Source organism: Chiloscyllium punctatum, chromosome 7 (assembly GCF_047496795.1).
Source record: "Chiloscyllium punctatum isolate Juve2018m chromosome 7, sChiPun1.3, whole genome shotgun sequence".
Taxonomy (NCBI): domain Eukaryota; kingdom Metazoa; phylum Chordata; class Chondrichthyes; order Orectolobiformes; family Hemiscylliidae; genus Chiloscyllium; species Chiloscyllium punctatum.
Window position 1 is genome coordinate 64962401 of NC_092745.1, and position 23770 is coordinate 64986170.

Here is a 23770-nt window from a genome sequence, read left to right on the forward strand (position 1 = left end):
CATAGATCCCTGAAAGTTGCCACCCAGGATGAATAGGGTTGTTAAGAAGTGTGTTAGTTTTTATTGGTAGAGGGATTGAGTTTCAGAGCCATGAGGTCATATTGCAGCTGTACAAAACTCTGGTGCAGCCGCACTTGGAGTATTGCATACAGGTCTGGTCACCGCATTATAGGAAGGATGTGGAAGCTTGGGAAAGTGTTCAAAGGAGATTTACTAGGATATTGCCTGGTATGGAGAGAATGTCTTACAAGGGAAGAGTGAGGTACTTGTGGCTGTTTTTGTTAGAGAAAAGGTGGTTGAGAAGTGACTTAATTAAGATATAAGATTATCAGACGATTAGATAGGGTTGACAATGAGAGCCTTTTTCCTCAGATGGTGATGGCTAGCACGAGGGGACATAGCTTTAAATTGATAAATATAGAACAGATGTCAGAGGTAATTTCATTATTCAGAGAGTAGTAGGGGCATGGAACACACTGCCTGCAACAGTTGTAGACTCGCCAGTGTTAAATTATCATTGGATGGGGGGATCCAAAATGGCAGCGATCTGAGAAGATCGCGCTGAAGAGCTTCGCATCGCAGCACAAGCAGGGCGAGCCTTTAGCCCGCTGAACCCAGGCCATCGTGTTATCTTGGGACTCCGGAAAGATCGTCGAGTCCCAAGAAATGTCTAAAAATTAACTTATGTGTGTTTCCAGCCATCCAGAGATGCTGAAAAAGGGAGGAGGAGCATCTGAGGCCAGGCCTGCAGCTCAGCCTTGGAGCCAATTACTCTCCAGGTCCTGGTGAACCAGTTCTCGAAATATCACGAGATGTTGGGGAAACAGATTGAAGAAAAACTAGCTCCAGTCTCTCTCATGCTGCAGAAGTATGAGCAGCAGCTGGGAGACCCGGAGAAGAGGATGGATGAGGTGGAGCACAGGGTCACCATGGTGGAAGCTGAGGCCAGTTCATCCAAGGATAGGATCCAATCCCTGGAGATGCAGGTCTGTAATGTGCGTGACCAAGTGGATGATCTTGAGAACAGGGGCAGGAGAAAAAACATTTTGGTCATCAGTCTGCCTGAGGGTAAGGAAGGTGAGCGGCCTGCGAAATTTGTTAAAGATTGGCTTCCGAAATTCCTTGACTTGGAGACTGGCGTGAGAGGATTGAGGATAGAGAGGGCTCACCAGATCGCAGTGCGGAGGTCAGGTCTGGGTCAACATCCTCGTCCTTTCCTGGTACGGTTCCATCTTTACCGGGATAAGGAGGCTTCCAGAGTCCAGGGGAAGGATCCAAAGGCCTTAATTCAAGAGGGCTCAAAGATCATGTTTACAGGACTTCTCAGCGACAGTGATCCAGAAATGAAAATCTTACGATGGTGTAAAGAGAAGACTGAGGGAGCTTGGGATTCGGTACTCCCTGAGATATCCGGCAGTGCTTCAGATCACCTTAGATGAATCCATACATCTCTTTGACATGTCAGGGAAGGCAAGAGACTTTGTAGACAAGCTAACCTAATTTGAACAAATGTAGTATGTATAAATAATGTTGTTTGGGTATGTGTTTATCATTCTGTGAAAGAAATGGAGAAAGTCCAGTTGGAACTTTATCTTTCTTTTTTTCCCTCTATTGATAATAATTTGGTTTAAACTATGTCTGGCAGTGGTTGAGATGTATATTTTCAATTTCTAAGTTAGGATATACTAAAGGATATACTAAAGTATTTACTCCCTTTGTAAGGGGTGTTTATTCTTTTCTGCTTGTGTTTGCGGTGTGGATCTAGCTGGGATAAGTGAAGGTGGTTAGGATGGTTAGATGCCTACTTATGGGCAATTTGGGATGGGTAATTGCCCCCTCTGGGCATGGGGTGAGTTATCCTACTCCGCGCTGTTGGTGTATTACATGTTGGTTTGTTTTTTGGTGTTTGTTGTTTTTTATTCTCAATAGTTTCATAGATTTGTTAAATGTAGTGGTTTTAGTTCATATAGTTTTTATATTTGGTGGATCATGTGACACTAAGGCTCAGCAGTTTGTGGGTTGGGTTCTTCCTCTCTGGATTTTAAATGTTATTGCAGAAGATTATGGCAAACGATTTGATTAAATGGTGTACCTAGAATATCAAGGGAAGTCACTCACCAATTATAAGGAAGAAGGTACTCTTGAATCTTAGAAAGGAGAAGCTTGATATTGCTTTGTTACAGGAGACACATTTTGGATGACAAGGAGCATCTGAAATTACAGCAGAATGGCTTTGATCGAGTTTATTTTTCATCATTTAATACCAGAAGTAGGTGTAGCTATATTGGTTAGGAAGAATCTCCCATTTAAGTTGTTGGATGTGTTAAAGACACACAAGGGAGGTTTGTAATTCTTAAAGCCTTAATAAATGGGGAAGAATATGATGCTTTAAATGTTTATTGCCCTCCAGCTCATCCCCTTAGATTTTTGGTAGACACTTTTTCTAAACGGATAAGTCTTGAGTCCCGACGCATTAATAGGGGGAACTTTTAACTATCTCATGGATCCCACAGTCGACAGGTTGCCCAAAGATCCTTTGACACCCTCTGTACAAATTAAACAGTTAATGGGGAGTTAGAGTTGGTGGACGTCTGGAGGCATCTCCACCCTACAGGTAGGGATTTTACGCTTTTCTCCAATCCGCACAGATGTCACACTAGGATTGATTTTTTTCTGACCCCTGGATTTGGTGGTATCTTGTACAATTGGTAATATTACTATTTCTGATCATGCTCCAGTGTATCTTATGATTAAGATTAAGGACATTACAGTGGGTTCGAGATACTGGCGAATAGATCCCTTTATCCTCAAGGATAATAATTTTGTGTAGTATTTCTCTCACGAATTTTGGGCATTCCTACACATCAACATAGGCTCAGTTGATAGCTCATCTGTTCTGTGGGAAGCTGTCAAAGCCTATGCTAGGGGGTTAGTTATTTCATATTCCACCAATAGGAAGTGGCAGAAGGGTGAGCAGCAACATCTCCTTGAAGCACAGTTGAAGGCAGCCAAGAAGGCCTACTTTGACAGACCCCCATTGGTCAAACTACAGAGGATTATGGCACTGCAGTCTGCACTAACTTCCGTGCTCACACAGACGGCAAAGAAGGAGCTGGCTTTTGCAAAGCAAAGGTTATACGAGCATGGTGACAAGCCAGGCAAATACTTAGCATACCTTGCCAGAAAGAGGAATGCCCCACAAACCATTACAGCGATTAGGGAAGGGTCTGGGAACCTAACATGTGATTCTAAAAAGATTAATATGGCATTCCAGAGATTTTACTCCAAGTTATACCAATCTGAGGATTGTGAGGAGAGGCAGGCCAAAATGGAATCCTTTTTGGGAATCTGAAGCTCCCAGGTGTGACTCCCAAACAACAGTCCTTTCTCAATGCCCCATTATCAGAGCAAGAAGTGCAGGAAGCTGTGAGGCAGCTTCAGATTGGAAAGGCACCCGGTCCTGATGGACTTCCCAGTGAATTCTATAAGGAATTTATAAGTATACTGTCAGGCCCGATGCTCAATATGTTTAATGATTCATACAGTCATGATTGTCTCCCACCATCTCTGAGAGATGCCAATATTTCACTTATCCTTAAAAAAGGGAAGAACCCGGAAGACTGTGCCTCATATAGGCCCATCTCATTTTTAAATGTGGACTTTAAGATCCTCTCTAAGACTCTCATGTTAAGGCTGGAGACTGTGTTACCTTCTATTATTAAAGAGGATCAGGCGGGTTTTATAAAGGGTCACAGATCCTCCAATAATATTAGGAGGCTGCTTAATGTAATTCAAGCATGCCAACTGCAGTCAATACCGGGATTGGTGATTTCTTTAGGTGCAGAGAAGGCATTTGACCGAGTTGAGGGCCATACCTTTTCTGTACTCTAGACGGTTTGGTTTTGGGCGAAGTCTTCATAACATGGGCAAAAGTTCTCTACAGTGGCTCTCTAGCAGCGGTCATCACCAACAGGGTTAGATCAAGCAGTTATAATATTTTTAGGGGCAGCCGACAGGGCTGTCCCCTTTCACCACTGCTTTTCACCTTGGTTAGATTAGACTACTTACAGGGTGGAAACAGGCCCGTCAGCCCAACAAGTCCTCCGAAGAGCAACCCACCCAGACCCATTCCCCTACATTTACCCCTTCACCTGACACTACGGGCAATTTAGCATGGCCAATTCACCTAACCTGCACATCTTTGGACTGTGGGAGGAAACCGGAGCACCCAGAGGAAACCCACGCAGACACAGGGAGAATGTTCAAACTCCACACAGACAGTTGTCTGAGGCAGGAATTGAACCTGAGTCTCTCGCGCTGTGAGGCAGCAGTGCTAACCACTGTGCCACCGTGCCATTCATTGATTGGGCCATTGGCGAAGGCCATTCGTGGGGATCCCAATATATCAGCTCCAGAAGGGTGATCAAAATTACATAAGATTTCATTGAATGCAGATGATGTCCTAATTTTTTTGACAAATCCAGCTGTTTCAATGCCTCGCCTGATACAATGCATTTGCACATTTGGCACTTTTTCAGGGTACAAGATTAACGCTGTGAAATCAGAGGCAATTCCTATGGGGGACCTTACAAAGGAGCTAGCTCTTGGGGGCAATTATAGATTCCCATTTGGGTGGTCACAGGGGGTTTTGTGTATTTGGACATATTCATTACTCCAGTTCTAGATTGGCTGTTCAAAGCCAATTTTATCCAATTATTTGGAAATATTAAACAAGATCTTCAAAGATGGGAGGCACTTCCAGTCTCGTGGTTGGGTCAGATAGCGCTTATTAAGATGAATATTCTCCCTCATTTGCTATATCCTATACAGATGCTCCCCTGATTTTCAATAAGCAAACAGTCAGGAGGCTGAACGGCTGGTTCAGCTCCTTTATTTGGCGTCATAAGCGGCCCCTCATTAAATTAGCCAAACTGCGATTGCCTCACAGACTGGGGAGAGTGGACCTTCAAGATATTAAAAATTACCAATTTAGCTCACTTTTGTCCTACGTGAGTGATTGGGTTTGTGGATATCCTCTTTCAATATGGCAAGATATCGAAGCCTCCCAGGCAAGGTGCCCCCTTACCAGTTTGCTGTTTTTGGACATAATGAGGACAGTTAGGGAATATTGTTATAACCCTATAGTCATCAATACTGTTAAAGCATGGAGGGCAATTCGACAGAGGGAAGGCATTATTAGCAAAACATCTTTGTTTACGCCTTTAGTGGGTATGCCAGGTTTTCAACCGGGTATGATAGATTCAGGACTTAAATGCTGGGCAGCTAGGGGTGTGTCTTGCATGGGCGATTTATTTGAGGGAGACATAATGATGTCCTTTGGTCAGTTAGTATGTAAGAACAAGTTATCTAATAGAGACCTCTTTTGTTTTTTTCAAGTGAGGGATTTTATTCAAAAAAAGACAACACTTTTGACTGATCCCTGCAAGTCTGACATAGAGAGGGGGGGTGCTAAGGGCTAAGAGTACACTTTCTGTCAGTACTTTATATCATCAGTTGGGGGGGGGTGCCCCCTCAGATGAGTCTGATCAACTCTGCAGGATGTGAGAAAGAGAGCTGGGTGTTGAAGTCTCTTTGGAGGCTTGGGAGGGTATTTGGGACAATGCAAGGAAGATCAATTTGCAATAGGACCCATGCTTTACAGTTGAAGATTCTCCACAGGGTCCACTTAGCCCCAGACCGTTTGTCAAAATTTAAACCAAGGGTATCTTTAGCATGTCCCAAGTGCAAAGTCTGCACGGGCACTCTTACCCATTTTCTCTGGTCTTGCTATAGGCTTCAAACATATTGGAGCACTGTGGTGGGTGCAATGGAAAGGATTTTGGGCATAAGGGTGGAGAAGGACCCTATCTCTCTCCTTTTGGGCCTGCCCTTGTATTTCCTGCAGACATGCATAAGAAAAAACTTTTCAATATTCTCACGTTCTGTGCAAGAAAGACTATCTTGCTAGGTTGGCTATCCGAAAACCCCCCGAGCCTGTTGGGCTGGCGGAAAATTGTTATGGAGCATATTCCCACAAGTATGGTACACCACAAAACTGAGATTTTTACAAGACATGGCAGCCCTTTTGGAATACCTGGACACAGATTTATCTGCCACACTAACAAGGGCTATTATGTAGCCATAACGATTGTCTTTTATGAGTCCAATATCCAGGGAGGAGGAACTGTGAACATATTAGCGTTTGTTTGGCTAGGCTAAATTATTACTATTTATTAGTTTGTTGTTGGTCATTTATTTATTTAATTAAATAGCCAGTTTGGCTTTTTTTAATTCTATATTTTTCTATATATGTTTATACATTTGTACATGAGGGTGGGCTGGGGATTTTTTTTTACTTGGGTTTTTTTGTACTGTTTTAAATTGTATTGTTTTGTACTTGTTGTAATATTAAAAATCTATTTTCTTGATAAAACATATATATTTTTAAAAATTGTCAGGTGAATTGGCCATGCTAAATTACCCGTAGTGTTAGTTGAAGGGATAAATTTAGGGGAATGGATCTGGGTGGGTTGTTCTTCGGAGGGTCGGTGTGGACTTGTTGGGCTGAAGGGCCTGTTTCCTCACTGTAAGTAATCTAATCTAATCTAATCTAAACATATGGATGAGAGTGGAATAGTGTAAGTTAGATGGGCTTCAGATTCGTTCCACAGGTCAGCTCAAAGTCAAGGGCCAAAGGGCCTGTACTGCGCTGTAATGTTCTATGTTCTATTTTCTATTAATGTACCTGTCCAAGTGCCTTTTCAATGTTGTAATTGTACCTGTCTCAACTTCCCCTGGAAGCTCATTCTAAATACACATCAAAAAGTGAAAAAGTTGCCCCTTAGGTCGCTTATAAATCTTTCCACTCCCACCCTAAACTTATGACCTCTAGTTTTGGACACCCCAACCCTGGGGAAAAGACCTTTGCTCTTCACTTTATCTTTGCCCCTCATGATAAAGTTGATAAACCTCAAGAAGGTCACCCCTCAGCCTTCTACGACACAGGCAAAAAGTCCCAGCTTATCTAGCCTCTCCTTATAACTCAAACCTTCCATATCGAACATGGGTAAGGTGATAGAAATCTGCAAATACAATGAAGATGATGGAATGGATTAACTGATGATGAGTCGAGAATATGGTGCTGAAAAAACATAGCAGGTCAGGCAGCATCCAAGGAGCAGGAGAATCAACGTTTCAGGCATCAGCCCTTCATCAGGAATGGTAACTGATGATGAGGCCAAGTTTTTTAATGGCAGGGAAGTAGTTCAGATTGACTGTACCTGTGGCATGTATTTATTTTCCTTAAGGTGTGGTATTAGAGTAATGAAACATGCTCAATTGCAAATCATTTCGGAGGTATCTCAATCAATATACTTCAGTTTTGACCTTCGCTGTGTAAAAAAATTGAAGATATCCAATCTTTCCAACCTCTTCTTATAACTCAAACCATTAATACTTGATTGTGCGCAGGAAGTATCAACATAGGGTCATCGAGATGTACAGCACAAAACAGACCCTTCAGTCCAACTCGTCCATGATGATCAAATATCCTAACCTAATCTAGTCCCATTTGTCAGAACTTGGCCCATATTGCTCTAAACTCGTCTTATTCATATACCCATCCAGATGCCTTTTAAATACTGTAATTGTGTCAGCCTCCACTACTTCCTCTGGTAGTTCATTCCATACACTCACCACTCTCAGTGTGAAAAGCTATCCCTTAGGTCCCTTTTATATCTTTCTCCTCTCACCTTAAACTTATGCTGTTGAGTTCTGGACTCCCCCATCCCAGGGAAAAGACCTTGTCTATTTATCCTATAAACCTCTATAAAGTCACCCCTCAGCCTCCAATGCTCCAAGGAAAAGAGTCCCAGCCTATTCAGCCTCTCCCTAGAGCTCAAATCCTCTAACCCTGGCAACATCCTTGTAAATCTTTTCTGAACCCTTTTTTTTCACAACATCCTTCTGATAGGAAGGAGACCAGAATTGCACGCAATATTCCAAAAGTGACCTAACCAATGTCCTGTACAACTACAACATGGCCTCCCAACTCCTGTACTCAATGCTCTGACCAATAAAGGAAAGCATACCAAATGCTTTCATCACTATCCTATCCACCTCCACTCTACTTTCAAGTTGCTATGAACCTGCACTCCAAGGTCTCTTTGTTTAATAACGCTCCCTAGGAACTTACATTAGTGTATAAGTCCTGCTCTGATTTGCTTTTCAAAAATGCAGCACCACACATTTATCTAAAATTAAACTCCATCTGCCACTCCTCAGTCCATTGGCCCATCCAATCAAGATCCTTTTGTCATCTGAGGTAACCTTCTTTGCTGTCCACTACACCTCCAATTTTGGTGTCACCTGCAAACTTACTAACCATACCTTCTATGTTCACATTCAAATAATGAAAAGTAGTGGACCCAACACTGATCCTTGTGGCACTCCACTGGTCACAGGCCTCCAGTCTGAAAAGCAGCACTCCACCACCACCCTCTGTCTTCTACCTTCGAGTCAGTTCTGCATCCAAATGGCTAGTTCTCCCTGTATTCCATGAGATCTAACCTTGCTAACCAGTGTCCCATGAGGAACCTTATTGAACGCCTTACGAACGTCCATTTAGATTATGTCTAATTCTCTGCCCTCATCAGTCCTCTTTGTTGCTTCTTCAAAAAAACACAACGAAGTTCATGACACACTATTTCCCATACACAAAGCCATGTTGACTATTCCTAACCCTTGCCTTTCCAAGTACATGTACATCCTGTCCTTGCCTTTCCAAATAAATGTACATCCTTCCCCTCAGGATTCCCTCAAACAACTTGCCCAACACCAATGTCAGGGTCACTGGTCCATAGTTTTCTAGCTTGTCCTTACCACCTTTCTTCAATAGTGGCACCACATTAGCCAACCTCCAGTCTTCTGGCACCTCACTTGTGACTACAATCTTACAAATATCTTAGCAAGGGGCTCAGCAATCACTTCCCAAGCTTCCCACAGAGTTCTCGGGTACACCTTATCAGGTGCTAGGGGTATATGCACTTTTATGCATTTCAAGACATCCAATTCCTCCTACTCTATAATAAGATATTTTTCAAAATGTTACCATCCATTTACCCACATTCTATATCTTCCATGTCCTTCTCCACAGTAAACACTGATGCAAAATACTCGTTTAGTATCTCCACCATCTCCTGCGGCTTCACACATAGATTGCCTTGCTGATCTTTAAGGGGTCCAATTCTTTCCCTAGTTACCCTTTTGTCCTTAATGGATTTACAAAGTCCCTTTGGATTCCCCTTAACCAAACCTTAACCTTGCTAAAGTTATCTCATATCCCCTTTTGCCCTCCTGATTTCCCTTTTAAGCATACTCCTACTTCCTTTATACTTTTCTAAGGATTCACTCAATCCATCCTGTCTATACCTGACATATGCTTCCTTATTCTTGACCAAAGCCCTAATTTCTCTAGTCATCCAGCATTCCCTACACCTACCAGCCTTTCTGTTCACCCTAACTGGAATATAATGTCTCTGGACTCTCGTTATTTCATTTCTGAAAGCTTCCCATTTTCCAGACGTCCCTTTACCTGCGAACATCTGCCCCCAATCAGCTTTTGAACGTTCTTGCCTAATACCATAAAAATTAGCCTTTCTCCAATTTAGAACTTCAACTTTTAGATTCGGTCTATCCTTTTCCATCATTATTTTAAAACGAATAGAATTATGGTCACTGGCCCCAAAGTGCTCCCCCACTGACAGCTCAGTTACTTGCCCTGCCTTATTTCTCAAGAGTAGGCCAAGTTTTGCACCTTCTCTGGAATCAGAAACTTTTCTTGCACATATTTAAATTCCTTTCCATCTAAACCCTTAACACTATGGCAATCTCAGTCCATGTTTGGAAAGTTAAAGTCCCCTACCATAACCATCCTATTATTCTTACAGATAATTGAAATCTCCTTACAAATTTGTTTCTGAATTTCCTGCTGACTATTAAGGAGTCTATAATATAATCCCAATAAAGGAATCATCCCTTTCTTATTTCTCAGTTCTACTCAACTAACTTCCCTGGATGTATTCCCAGGAATATCCACCCTAAGTACAGCAGTAATGCTATCCCTTGTCAAAAACACCACTCCACCTCTTCCCTTGCCCCCCATTTCTATCTTTCTCAGATTTATATTCTGGAACATTAAGCTGCCAGTCCTGCCCATCCCTGAGCCATGTTTCTCTAATTGCTATGATAACCCAATCCCACGTTCCTAACCATGCCCTGAGCTCCTCTGCCTTTCCTCATATACATTGAAGTAAATGCAGTTCAATTTATTAGTCTGACCTGGCTCTCTGCGTTGTTCCTGGGTCCCACCCCCCAACCTTACTAATTTAAATCCTCCTGAGCAGCTCCAGCAAATCTCCCTGCTAGTATATTAGTCTCCTTCCAATTCATGTGCAATCTGTCCTTCATGTATAGATCACTTCTACCCCAGCAAAGATTCCAATGATCCAAAAATGTGAGCACTTCTCCCTTGCACCAGCTCCCCAGCCATGCATTCAGCTGCTCTATCCTCCAATTCCTATCCTCACTAGCTCGCAGCACCGGGAGTAATCCAGATATTACTACCCTCTAGGACCTCCTTTTTAAATGCCTGCGTAAATTTCTATTTTCTCCTATCAGAATCTCATCCTTTTCCCTTCCTGCGTCGTCAATTCCAATGTGCACAATGACCTCCTACTGGCCCCTCTCCCCCTTGAGAACATTCTGTACCTCTCTGAGACATCCTTGATCCTGGCACCAGGGAGGCAACACACCATTCTGATTTTTTGCTGCTGGCTGCAGAAACGCCTGTCTGTGCCTCTGACTAGAAATGAAAAGTGTGTTGCTGGAAAAGCGCAGCAGGCCAGGCAGCATCCGAGGAGCAGGAGAATCGACGTTTCGGGCATAAGTCCTTCTTCAGGAATGAGGCTGGTGTGCCAAACGGGCTGAGATAAAAGGTGGTGGGGGAGTGGTATTTGGGAGAGGGGTGCTGGGAGTACGATAGGTGGAAGGAGGTGAGGGTGATAGGCCAGAGAGGGGGTGGGGGCGGAGAGGTCGGGAAGAAGATTGCAGGTCAAGAGGGCCGTGCTGAATCCGGGATTTGGGACTGAGATAAGGTGGGGGGGAGGGGAAATTAGGAATCTGGAGAAATCTACATTCATCCCGTGTGGTTGGAAGATTCCTAGGCGGAAGATGAGGCGCTCTTCCTCCAGGTGTCGTGTGGCCAGGGTTTGGCGATGGAGGAGGCCAAGGACCTGCATGTCCTTGGCGGAGTGGGAGGGGGAGTTAAAGTGTTCAGCCACGGGGCGGTTGGGTTGGTTGGTGCGCGTGTCCCAGAGGTGTTCTCTGAAACGTAACGCAAGTAGGTGGGCTGTCTCCACAATGTAGAGGAAACCACATCGGGTGCAGTGTATACAGTAAGTGATGTGCGTGGAGGTGCAGGTGAATTTGTGACGAATATGGAAGGATCCATTGGGGCCTTGGAGGGAGGTGAGGGGGGAGGTGTGGGCGCAAGTTTTGCACTTCTTGCGGTTGCAGGGGAAGATGCCAGGAGTGGAGGTTGGGTTGGTGGGGGGTGTGGACCTGACGAGGGAGTCACATAGCGGGTGGTCTCTCCAAAACGCTGATAGGGGTGGGGATGGAAATATATCCCTGGTGGTGGGGTCTGTTTGGAGGTGGCGGAAATGACGACGGATGATACAATGTATCCGGAGGTTGGTGGGGTGGAATGTGAGGACCAGTGGGGTTCTGTCCTGGTGGCGATTGGAGGGGCGGGGTTCAAGGGCGGAGGTGCGAGAAGTGGAGGAGATGCAGTGGAGAGCATTGTTGACCACATCAGAGGGGAAATTGCAGTCTTTGAAGAAGGAGGCCATTTGGGTTGTTCGGTAGTGGAATTGGTCCTCCTGGGAGCAGATGTGGTGGAGGAGAAGGAATTGGGAATATGGGATGGCGTTTTTACAGGGGGCAGGATGGGAGGAGGTGTAATCTAGATAGCTGTGGGAGTCAGTCGGTTTGTAGTAAATGACTGTGTTGAGTTGGTCGCCCGAGATAGAAATGGAGAGGTCGAGGAATGGAAGGGAGGACTCTGAGACAGTCCAGGTAAATTTGAGGTCGGAGTGGAAGGTGTTAGTAAAGTGGATGAACTGTTCAACCTCCTTGTGAGAGCACGAGGTAGCGCCAATACAGTCATCAATGTAGCGGAGGAAAAGGTGGGGGATGGTGCCAGTGTAACTGTGGAAGATGGACTGTTCCACATATCCGATGAAGAGGCAGGCATAGCTGGGGCCCATGCGGATGTACATGGCTACTCCTTTGGTTTGGAGGAAGTGGGAGGATTGGAAGGAGAAATTGTTAAGAGTGAGGACCAGTTCAGCCAGTCAAAGGAGGGTGTCAGTGGAAGGGTACTGGTTGGTCGGTGGGAGAGGAAGAAGCGGAGGGCTTGGAGGCCTTCGTGATGGGGAATGGAGGTGTATAGGGACTGGATGTCCAAGGTGAAGATAAGGCATTGGGGGCCGGGGAAGCGAAAATCATGGAGGAGGTGGAGAGCATGGGTGGCGTCCCGAACGTAGGTGGGGAGTTCTTGGACTAAGGGGAACAGGACCGTGTCGAGGTATGCAGAGATGAGTTCAGTGGGGCAGGAGCAGGCTGAGACAATGGGTCGGTTGGGGCAGTCAGGTTTAGTGGATTTTGGGCAGGAGATAGAAACAGGTAGTGTGGGGTTGTGGGACTATGAGGTGGTGGATGGGAGATCCCCTGAGGTGTTGAGGTTATGGATGGTCTGGGAGATGATGGTTTGGTGGTGGGAGGTGGGATCATGGTCAAGGGGCAGTAGGAGGAGGTGTCCGCGAGTTGGCGTCTAACTTCAGCAGTGTAAAGATCGGTGCGCCAAGCTACCACTGCACCTCCCATGTCTGCCGGTTTGATGGTGAGGTTGTGGTTGGAGCAGGGATAGTGGAGGGCTGCGCGTTGTGAGGGTGAGAGGTTGGAGTGAGTGAGACAGGTGGACAGGTTGACGTGGTCAATGTCGCGGCAGCAGTTGGATATGAAGAGATCGAGGGCGTGTAAGAGGCCAGCACGGGGTGTCCAGGTGGATGGGGTGTGTTGGAGGCAGGAGAAAGGGTCGTCAGAGGGTGGGCAAGAATCTTGGTTGAAGAAGTAAGCACAGAGGCGAAGGCGGTGGAAGAAATGTTCGATGTCTCGCCACATGTTGAACTCGTTAATCCAGGAGTGTAGGAGGATGAAGGTGAGGCCTCTGCAGAGGACTGATCATTCATCCTCAGAGAGGGGGAGGTCTGGAGGGATGGTGAAAATACGGCAGGGCTGGGAGCTAGGAGCTAGGACTTGGTGCGGGGCTGGAGCTGGGAATGGGGGGGAGTTAGGCATGGGAGCGGAGTTGGTCGTGGGGCGGAGTTAGTCATGGGGTGGAGTTGGTTGTGGGGGCAGACTTAGTCGTGGGGGCAGAGATCGACGTGGGGATGGAGATTAACATGGGGGCAGAGATTGACGTGTGGGCGGAGATCGACGTGGGAGTGGCGTAGCATGCGGTATGGTCCTTGAGCAAGTGAGTGACGTCACTGGGGGCGGAAGTTGCTGTGGCGACAGCAGCTCCGGGGGCGGAAGTGGCTGCGGCAACAGCATCTGCAGTCCTCACTTTCTCCTCTGACTAGAGAGTCCCATAACACAATCGATCTCTTGTGACCTGATGTACCCCTCATTACATTAGAGCCAGTCTCGATACCAGAAACTTGGCTGTTCGTGCTACATTCTCCTGAGAGTCCATCACCCCCTGCATTTTTTCAAAACAACATATTTGTTGAAATGGGGATAGCCACAGAAGACTCCTGCACTACCTGCCTACCCCGCCTACCTTTCCTGGTGTTAACCCATCTACCCGACTGTATCTGCAGCTTTTGTCCCTTCCCATAACTGCAATCCATCGCACCCCCTATCTGTTGTAAATTCCTTATTGCCTCTCACTGCTGCTACAACTGATCCATGCAATCTGATAGAATTCCCAACTGTGATGATGCCATGCAGACTTGGTCGGAGCAAAGAAGGAACTTGTATGGGACAGATTTGGACCTAATGTGCTTCTAACAGACTCTGTGATATTTAGCCTGCAATAGATTGAGGAATTGCGCTAAATTTTAACATGCTAAATTAATCAACACCCCTAGCTAGACCAGAAAGGTAGATACCAGGTCACTAGAATAGATTCCCTCCTCGTAATGCCAAAGAGCACAAATCAACTCACTCCATTCACTGGATGTTACACTGAGAAAGAAGCAATTCAATTAAGTCAATCTATGATCATTGGTTATTGATCTTTCTGCCTTGAGAATGGCCTTGCAATTTTACACACCTCAATTAATTCTTCACTTATCCTCTTCAATCAAAATTTCTGATTCCGGGAATGGCAGGACTGATGTATGAGGATGGACTGACTAGATTAGTATTGTTCTCGCTGGAGTTCAGACAAATGAGAGGGGGGTATCTCAGAGACTTTCCAAGTTCTAACAGTACTAGACAGGGTAGATGCAGAGAGGCTGTTCCCAATGATGGTTGCATCCAAAAGCAGTAGTCATAGTCTGAGGATTCAGGGTGAACCATTTAAATGGAGATGAGAAGACATTTCTTCACTCAGAGTGGTCAGCCTGTGGAATTCATTACCTTAGAAAGTAGTTGATGCTAAAACATTGAACGTATTCATGAGGCAACTAGATATAGCACTTGGGGTGAATGGGTTCAAAGGTTATGAGGAGAAAGCAGAATTAGAGTATTGAGTTGGATGATCAGCCATAATCATGGTGAATGGCAGAGTGGGTTGGAAGTGGCGATTAGCCTCCTCTTGCTCCTGTATTTCTGTGTTTCAGTGTTATAAAGAAAAATGACCTCAGCTTATACCGCCATTCCTCACAGCGAAGTTCTCCACTTCTGGCAACATCCTGTGAATTTTCTCTGTACATTCTCTAGTGATCATTCATTCTTCCTATAATATGGTGACCCAACCTGCACACAATACTTTGGCCATGCCCGAATTCATGTTGTATACACTTTATATAGAAGCTTCCAGAAGTCAACCCATTCGTTGCCACAGAATCTTGCCAGAAGCAATGTCTGATCTTTGCAAAAAAGAGATATTTTATTAAAGCCCCAAAGGAGATACCTCCTGGGAATGTACAGCAATGTCAAAACTGCCAATAACGATTTACTACCACGCCACGTAGAGACCCACAATATACTCAATAACAAAGACAGAGACCTTTGCTGTTTAAGATAAGGAAGGCACTGCTTCATTACATTAGTGAAGAGAATTCAATGGATTTAGCCAGCGACAATTCACAGTGCTCATAGTCAACAGCTGGTCCTCCCCATAAAACTGCATCTGGTATGAAAGAGGAGCAAAAGCCGAACATATTTGAAAGCAAAAGCCTAGAAGTGTTTACTTTATAAAGCCCAACCCGCGGGTTTTTGAAAGAAAACAATACCAACGCAACCGTACACCTGTGCTGCTGTCTTTTTGCAAAACTGCAATAAGCCTTTTTGAGTTTCAATGTACGGATAATTGAATTCAACCCTTCAGGAGAAAAAGAAAATGTTTTATACGTAGCTGTGACGGTAATGAAGCAAATGTTAGCTGCAACAACTGAGCTTGAATACTGTACTGACAAGGCTGGGCATTTGTTTTCTGTTGACTGTAACCACCTATCAGTAGATTGTTGTGGACAGGATGTCATGACATTGTTATAACAATGCACTTTGCACAAAGGAGGTGGCTCTAGGAGATGTGCAACCAAATGATAGATACTGCAGACACTCCGTTTCCAGTCAGCACCTGTAGAGCAGACAGACAAACAGCCAGGCGCATCTATCAAGTGTGATCACTCCCCAGCCTCACGTTGCTTGCCTCACAACTAGAAAACCATTCCAACTGCATGGCATTTAAAAAGGAACAGAACATGCAAAGAGGTGGGGTGGGGGTGAGGCGGGGGTGGGGGGGAGGAAGCTGTTATGCAATGGTAGTGTCCCTACCTCTGAGCTAGGATGAATGGGTTCAAGTACTATCTCCTCCAGGAGCGTGTAATAAGGTCTCTGAACAGGTTGATTTGGGAAAAATGTAACCAAGCAAATGATCCTCTTTGTAGCTTTCTTTCTTCCGCCTTGCCCTACCTGGAGAGGGGCATCAAGGGAACAGGCTGTCGCCGAGGCCCGAGCAGGGGTAGAGCGGGTGGAGCGAGTCCCACGGCAGAACGAGTGAGCCGATTCGCACAGCAGCAGTGGAACGGGTGCAGGCCAGAGATCCAGAGGGGCAGCCAAGCGAGTCCTGGATGGAGCCTGGTACATGGAAGTAATGTGGCTTCATATTCTGGGGCCAGAGGGCATGGACTCATGTTGGAGAGGGAGTGGAACTTCAGTATTTATGGTCACTTTCTATTAACATTCTGGACTTTTTAAACTCTGTTCCCATGCTAACCTATTTTTTTTAAACATTGTGACAACACTTAAAGTATCTGTACCCAGGTACCCTGTACCTAAGATGGCGCAGAGAGAAGACATTGCAAACTTTTCACTGCACTCATTCGAGTGCCTGCGACAATAAAGACTATTCTATTCTACAGAGGAGAACATAGACAAACATACCCATAAACAGGATTTAAAAGACTTGCCAAATGCTTAAATGGACAGCAGGAGCTGGGTAACTGGCAGAAATGATTCCAGAAGGCAGTAGGCAAATCAAAATATATATTTTCAGGATCTGAGGAAAAAGGTGAATGGCTATAACCTGACAAAGTACACCATAGTACAAACCCTCTTACCTGGATAGTGCAACTCCAACAACAAGAAGCTTGACACTACTCAATAGTAAGCAGCCCACTTGATTGGCATCATATCCATTAGCATCCATTCCCTCCACTACCGATACTTAGTACTACTGTTTGTACTATCCACAAGATGCACTGCAGAAATTCGTCAAAGATCCTCAGACAGCTTCAAGACTTCCTGGCCAGCAGAATGTTCTGTCAGAGGGTTTCTATCACAATGCCTCTCTAGAATATTTGACACACACGTACACTTCAAACCATGAAAATGTTTGTATCTTCAATGTTTTTAAGGTGTGATAGCAGGGGGAGGACAACTGTTGGTCAGGATGATAGTGTGAACCCAAGTATCATCAGGGGGACAGTTCCTCCAAACAGTAGAAAGTGGAAGAGAGGTTTAGGAAAAATGTGCTCAGTAGTGGAATCATGTTAAAGCTCTGCACATTTTGAAAGGTCCTTCCTTAAAATTGTTCAGCTAGATACTTCTCCCAGACTACTGCAATTAATGACCGTACAATGCCATTATTGAGAGAGTTTCAGGATTTTGACCCAGTGATACTGACGGAACGGCCATATATTTGAACACCAAGTTAGTGAGTGGCTTGAAGGTAACTTACAGCTTATGATATTCCCAGGTTTCTGCTGCCCTTATCCATCTGGATGGTAGTGCTCATGGATTTGGAAGATGCTATCCCAGGAGCCTTAATGAATTTTTGCACCACATCTTGTCAATAGTACATGCTGCTGCTACTGAGCATCAGTGATGGAGGGAGTGGACGCTTGTCAATATGTTGTCAATGATATGGGTTACTTTCCTCTGGATAGTGTCAAGCTTGTTGAATTTTGTGGGATCTGCAGTCATTCAGGAAAGTGGGGAGTGTTCCAACACAATCCTGTATTGTGCCTTTCTTTGGTAACTTTCAACAGGATGTAACTTGCTCAAGTGTAGATCAGTTTAAAGACCTGGCATGGAAAATTTGAACTTGACAATTGGGTAGCATTACAAATAAACTCTTCATGAGAATTTTCTTTTTAATTCAACAGAGAGGACAGTCATCCTCCTTGTTCACATTAACATTTGCACTGCACAAGTGCCAGGCTATAGCCATCTTCAACAAGAAACAGTCAAACCATCACCCCTTGGCATTCAATGGTATTACCATCACTGAATCCCCAACTACCAACATTCTGGAGGGGTGATCATTGATCAGAAACTCAATTGGAGTCACCACATAAACACAATTACTACAAGAGCGGGTCAGAGGCTAGAGAATACTGCGACAAGTAACTCTCCTCTTGACTTTCCGAAGCCTGTCCACCATCTACAAGGCACAAGTAAAGAGTGTGATGGAATACTCCCCTCTTACCTGGATGAGTGCAACTCAAACAACAAGAAGTTTGACACTACTCAATAGTAAGCAGCCCACTTGATTGGCACCATATCCGTTAGCATCCATTCCCTCCACTACCGACACTTAGTACTACTGTTTGTACTATCCACAAGATGCACTGCAGAAATTCATCAAAGATCCTCAGACAGCACCTTCCAAACCCACGACCACTTCTATCTAGAAGGGGAAAGTCAGCAGATACATGGGAACACCACCACCTGCAAGTCCCCTCCAACCCACTCACCATCCACACTTGGAAATAAATTGCCATTCCTTCACTATCACTGCTTTAAAATCCTAGAATTCCCTCCCTAATGGCATTGTGGGTCAACCCAAAGCAGGGGGTGCAGCAGATCAAGGAGGCAGCTCATCACCACCTTCTCAAGGGCAACTAAGGACAAGCAATAAATGCTGGTTAACCAGTGATGCCTATGCCCCGTGAGTAAGTTAAAAAAGATTACATCCGTTGCCACTCAAAACACTTCTAGATGCATATGTCACAGAATCTGAACAGTACAGAAAGAGGCCTCTCGGCCCTTTGAGACTGCACTGACCTTCTGAAGAGAATTCCACCCAGACCCAGACCCCCACTTTATCCTCATAACACTGCATTCCCCATGAGTAATCCACCTCATCTACACATCCCTGCACACTATGGGCAATTTCCATGAGTAATCCACTTAATCTGCTCACCTTTGGCTTGCGGGAGAAAACTGGACCACCTGGAGGAAACCCACACAGAGAGAACTTGTAAGCTCTACAAAGACAAATTCTGGACCAAATAATATGTGCAGAGTGACTGGGGATGGAGTAGGTAATGGGGCAATACTGTCATAGGTGTTACATTTAGGAAAGATGAGAGCCAATGGACTACCTCTCCACCATCTGCAAGGCACAAGTTAAGTGTATAATAGACTAATCCCACTTACCTTGCTCCAACAATGTGCAAGACACTTGACACAGTCCAGAAGAAAGCAATCCACTTGATTGGCACCACATCCACAATCATCCCCTCTCTCCACCACTGATGTTCAATAGTATATAGTATCTACAAAGTTGCACTGCAGAGATTCACCAAAGATCCTTAGAAAATACCTTCCAAACTCATAAGCACTTCCATCTAGAAGGACAAGGGCAGCAGGTACATGGCAGCACCATCATCTGCAATTACACTTCCAAACCAGTCAACATCTTGACTTCAAAATTGGGTTATCATTCCTTCACGGTCGCTAAGTAAAAATCCTGAAGGCCATTGTGCATGTACTTACAACAAAAGGACTGCAGCGGCTCAAGAAGGCAGCTCACCACCACCTACTCAAGGGCAACCAAGGATGGACAATAAATGCTGGCCAGCTAGCATGCCCACGTACCATGACTGAAAAAAAGACATAGTTTGAGTCAACAATGCACACATTAAACTATTCTGCATTAACGTTGCTTGCTATAGTCTGAGCAGTATTTGGAGCAGCTGTTGAGTAGTGGCTATTATGGCATTGGGGGATCTACACTATTGAGAGTGAACAGCAACAGGCATTATTGAATATAACTATATACAGAAAATGCAAAGAGAACATTTTATCTGGAACCCATGAGCTCCAGACTCTAATTCCATGTGATCTAATGTCACTATGACATAGATAGATTTGGACATGCCCCCACTATGCCCCCAAGATTCTTTTACAGTACCCTTGTATCATTAACTTTAACAATTAATATTTATCTCTTTTACCTCATGTCCCTGACCCACCCAACAAAAAAATCACTTTTACTTGAGGGACTACTCTGAAACAGCATCCTCTGTTGTTTTCGATGACATGGAGGATGAAAAGGCTTTCTTGCAATTATCTTGTGGACCCAACCCATGGGTGGACTGGAAAGGTAGTTCCTAATGACAAAATAATAAAACAAAAAACTGCAGAAGCTGGAAACCTGAAATTAAAATAGGGAAATTGCCAGAGAAACTTAGCTGGTCTGGCAACATCTGTGGAGAGAAAGCAAAGTTAATGTTTCCAGTCCAGTGATCTCTCCCTATGCTGCCAGGCCTGCTGGGTTTCTCTGGCAATTTCTGTTTAAACATCTCACAACAGTTGGGCTTTGGATGCTGACTCATACAAAGACTTGAATGTTACAGCAACGAAGACCAACCAAGGGAAAACAGACACAAAGGAGATTCCAGCTGTGGCCTGATTCATGCCTTGTTTAGTTTTAACAAAACATTCCCATTTTTATAGTCCCTCCATTTCTTTTGAAATAAAGGCCAACATTCCATTTGGTTTCTCTACCACCTGCTTAATTTGGAGGTTTTTTGTGATTTATGCGTGAGGACTCTAAATTCCTCTGTCCTGCAATTTGTTGCAGTCTCTTCCCATTCAGGTAATATTCAGCACTTCTATTCTTCTTACTTACCCACACTATATTCCATCTGCCAAGTTTTGTCCATTCGCACAGTCTGTCTATATCCCTCTGCAGACACACGTGTGTCATCCTCACTACTTGCCTTCTCACTTATTTTCGAATCATCTAAAAGCTTGCCAATAGCACATTCATTTCCTACATTCAAGTCATTCATATATAGAAAATATTTGAGGCCCAACACTAATCTCTGGGGCATACCACTAGTTACAGGTTGCCGTTCTGACAATGCCCCTTTTATGCTGAATCTGTATCTTCTATTAGTTAGTCAATCCACTACCCACACTAATATGCTACTCTCAACACTAAGAGAGCTGAATTATAAAGTAGCCTATTGTGTGGAACCTTTTCCAATGTCTTTTGGAAATCCAAATGCATTACAGTTTCTAGTTTCCCTTTATCTACACTACTTCTTATCCACTCAAAGAACTCACATAAATTTATCAGCTATGATTTCCCTTTTGTGAAACCATGTTGATTCTGCATGATTACATTGTGCGTTTCAAAAGTCTTTACTAATACATCCTTTATAATGGACTCTAATATTTTCCCAATGACAGAAGGTAAACCAACTGATCTATAGCTACCACTTTTATCACCCTTTTTGAATGAAGGTGCTTTATTTGCAGCTTTCCATTCCTCTGAGACTTTTCCAGAACCAGAGGATTCCTGGAAGTTAAGTACCGACGGATTCATTATCTATGTAGCGACTTACTTTAAAATCCCAAAATGCAGCCTGTCAGATCAAGGAGTTTAGGCCCATTAGTTTCCCCGGCACTTTTTCTTTTGTGATAGTTGTTGTGTTTATTTTCTAACCCCACCCCAGCCCTGCAAATGTCTTTAGCCCATGGATTATTCAGTTTTTTTGGAATGCTATTAGTGTCCTCTACTGTGAAGACTGATGTGAAGTATTGATCAACTCCATTGCCATGTCCTTGCTCCAATTATTATTTCCCAGGCTTCCTTCTCTAGGGGGCCCTATAATCAATTTGGCCTCACTCTTCCTTTCTTTATATTGAAGGAAATGGTTTGCTGATGCATTTCTCTTGCAACCTCCAGCTGCCAACCATGCTGCTCAACAATTTCTGCAGGTTGATTATTAGCAGAATCCAGATTGGACTTAAGGATCCCCTTTCTTCTGCATATCTTTTTATTAACTAAATTAAGCAGTTGTGGTACTTAATGAGGCTTTGCTAAGGTGAAGATTTCCTCTAAATGTTCCTGTTGCCATTCTCTACGTGAATGCAAACAGGAATTGTTTCATACAATTGACTCCTGTCTGTGAAAGGATAGCACCATCCACCCTGTGTGAAGCTTCAATGCCCTGAATGTGTTTTTAAGTTCTGAGGCCTTTCTGCTGTACAATTGAAGATTTATATCTAACTTGACAAATATAGATATCTGTGGTAACATTATCAGGACTAGAAAATGTTGAAGCATCACTTCCTCTCATTGTGATTGAACCAGTATTTGGCTTCTTCCCACCAATGGTCCCTCTTCTATTCTAAGAGTAACTTCTGTATCTAACTGTGACTGCAGCCTCTGCTGGACTATCTCCAGGGCAGGTTCTGTGCATTAAGTAGTAAGCTTCACTCCTTTACCTTTTTCAAAAAAGGAATGATTCTCCTCAAGCAGAAGCAGCAGCTGGATTTATAGGCATTGAGCTGGCTGAATCCAAAGGGTACAAGAAGGTCTGAGGTTGCAGATTTAACCATTTGGATGATGGTTTTCTTCCTGGTAACAATAGTGTGAAAAAAAAACCCATCACCAGAAATGTCCTCTGGAGGCTGGTTCTTTTGATGTCTTATTTTTCTACCACTTTCTGATTTTTGTTATTAGAAAAATAGAGGATACACTTCACCATGTTGCAACACTAGGCCTGAAGTGTCTTTGTGGTCTTGTAACCAAGGAACATAAATAGTTATGATGTGGAGGTGTTATACTGTGGGGGATGAAGTCAGAAGTCACACAATATCAAGTTATAGTCCAATAGGTTTAGTTGAAATCAAAAGCTTTTGGATCATCATCAGGTTCAAATAAATCTGTTGGATTATACTCTGGTGTTGTGACTTCTAACTTTATTTAAAACAATACAACAGCTCAACTTAATAAAGTATCATAAATATAAGGAACCAGTTAGGAGGTCTATGTAATTTCTCTTCCGTTGTCATGAAATGTAGGATATATCTAGCCCCTCATTCTGATTCTAGTATGTCTGAAGCCCCAAAAAGCTGAACAGAAGATCATCTGAGGATTTTTGGCCTCAGCCATTGGGTAGCATCCAGAAGAGTCAACATGTTTACTGTTACATCCGATTGAATAAAAGGTTTCTTTGCGACTTTGCTTCATTCTGTCTTTCTGTACAACAAGGGGAGTTGAATGCAGGCTACAGCTCCATGCTTTAGTTCAATGTGTTCTGACATCACAGATTGCTCCTTTAGCATGTGCTCAGTAGTTCTCCAGTGCATAAAGGGGATAATTCACTTTATTCCATAGCTAGTATCTAAAATTCTCCTTATATGACATTGATGCTAAATTGGTGGAAAATATCTGAATATAACAGTATCTTTACCTTACACATTGTGGAATTGAACCAGTGGGATTTTGTAAGCAGTTTTATCTTTATCTTAGGAACAATATACTGGTAAATACAATGTGCAACATGAAATAGTTTTGTTGTAGCATTTCTGGGTATGATGCCTATGTGCTATGAAATGGTTCACTGAGCAACACTTCTGCAAAATTCAGAAACACCCTTGAAATAGCGAGGAGATGTGCACAAGCGAGGAAACCACAGCCTAAGATTATCCACTTAGCAATTGCTAAAGTCGACAGAGTTTTCAACAATTGATGAAAGGCCCAGCCCTTAATGTGTGCAGCTTCCCTCGTCTGCATGCATGGACTTTGCAATCTTTAGGTGCAGCTGACCTATTCTTAAGCACATGGAGATGTCAGCTGTTGCTGTAGAAGTGAACCAGTCTCCTGTCAGCACTGAGCAGCTGGGAAGGTTGGTTCACGATGAGCACACACATACTCCATGTGGCCCACTGTGTACAGAATGTCTGTCAATTGGGCCCTCATTCCTTTCAGCAAACCTTGTTATGACACGCA

At 44.0% G+C, this 23770-nt stretch overlaps 1 long non-coding RNA gene across 1 annotated transcript in view; it reads right to left on the reverse strand.

The window, feature by feature from the left end:
* Positions 1-23770, reverse strand: part of LOC140479749 (uncharacterized) — a 200721-nt gene that overhangs the window by 154486 nt on the left and 22465 nt on the right. The window contains exon 2 of the long non-coding RNA XR_011961114.1: positions 19516-19622. This is a non-coding gene — a long non-coding RNA (uncharacterized lncRNA). The remainder of the gene's footprint in view (positions 1-19515; positions 19623-23770) is intronic.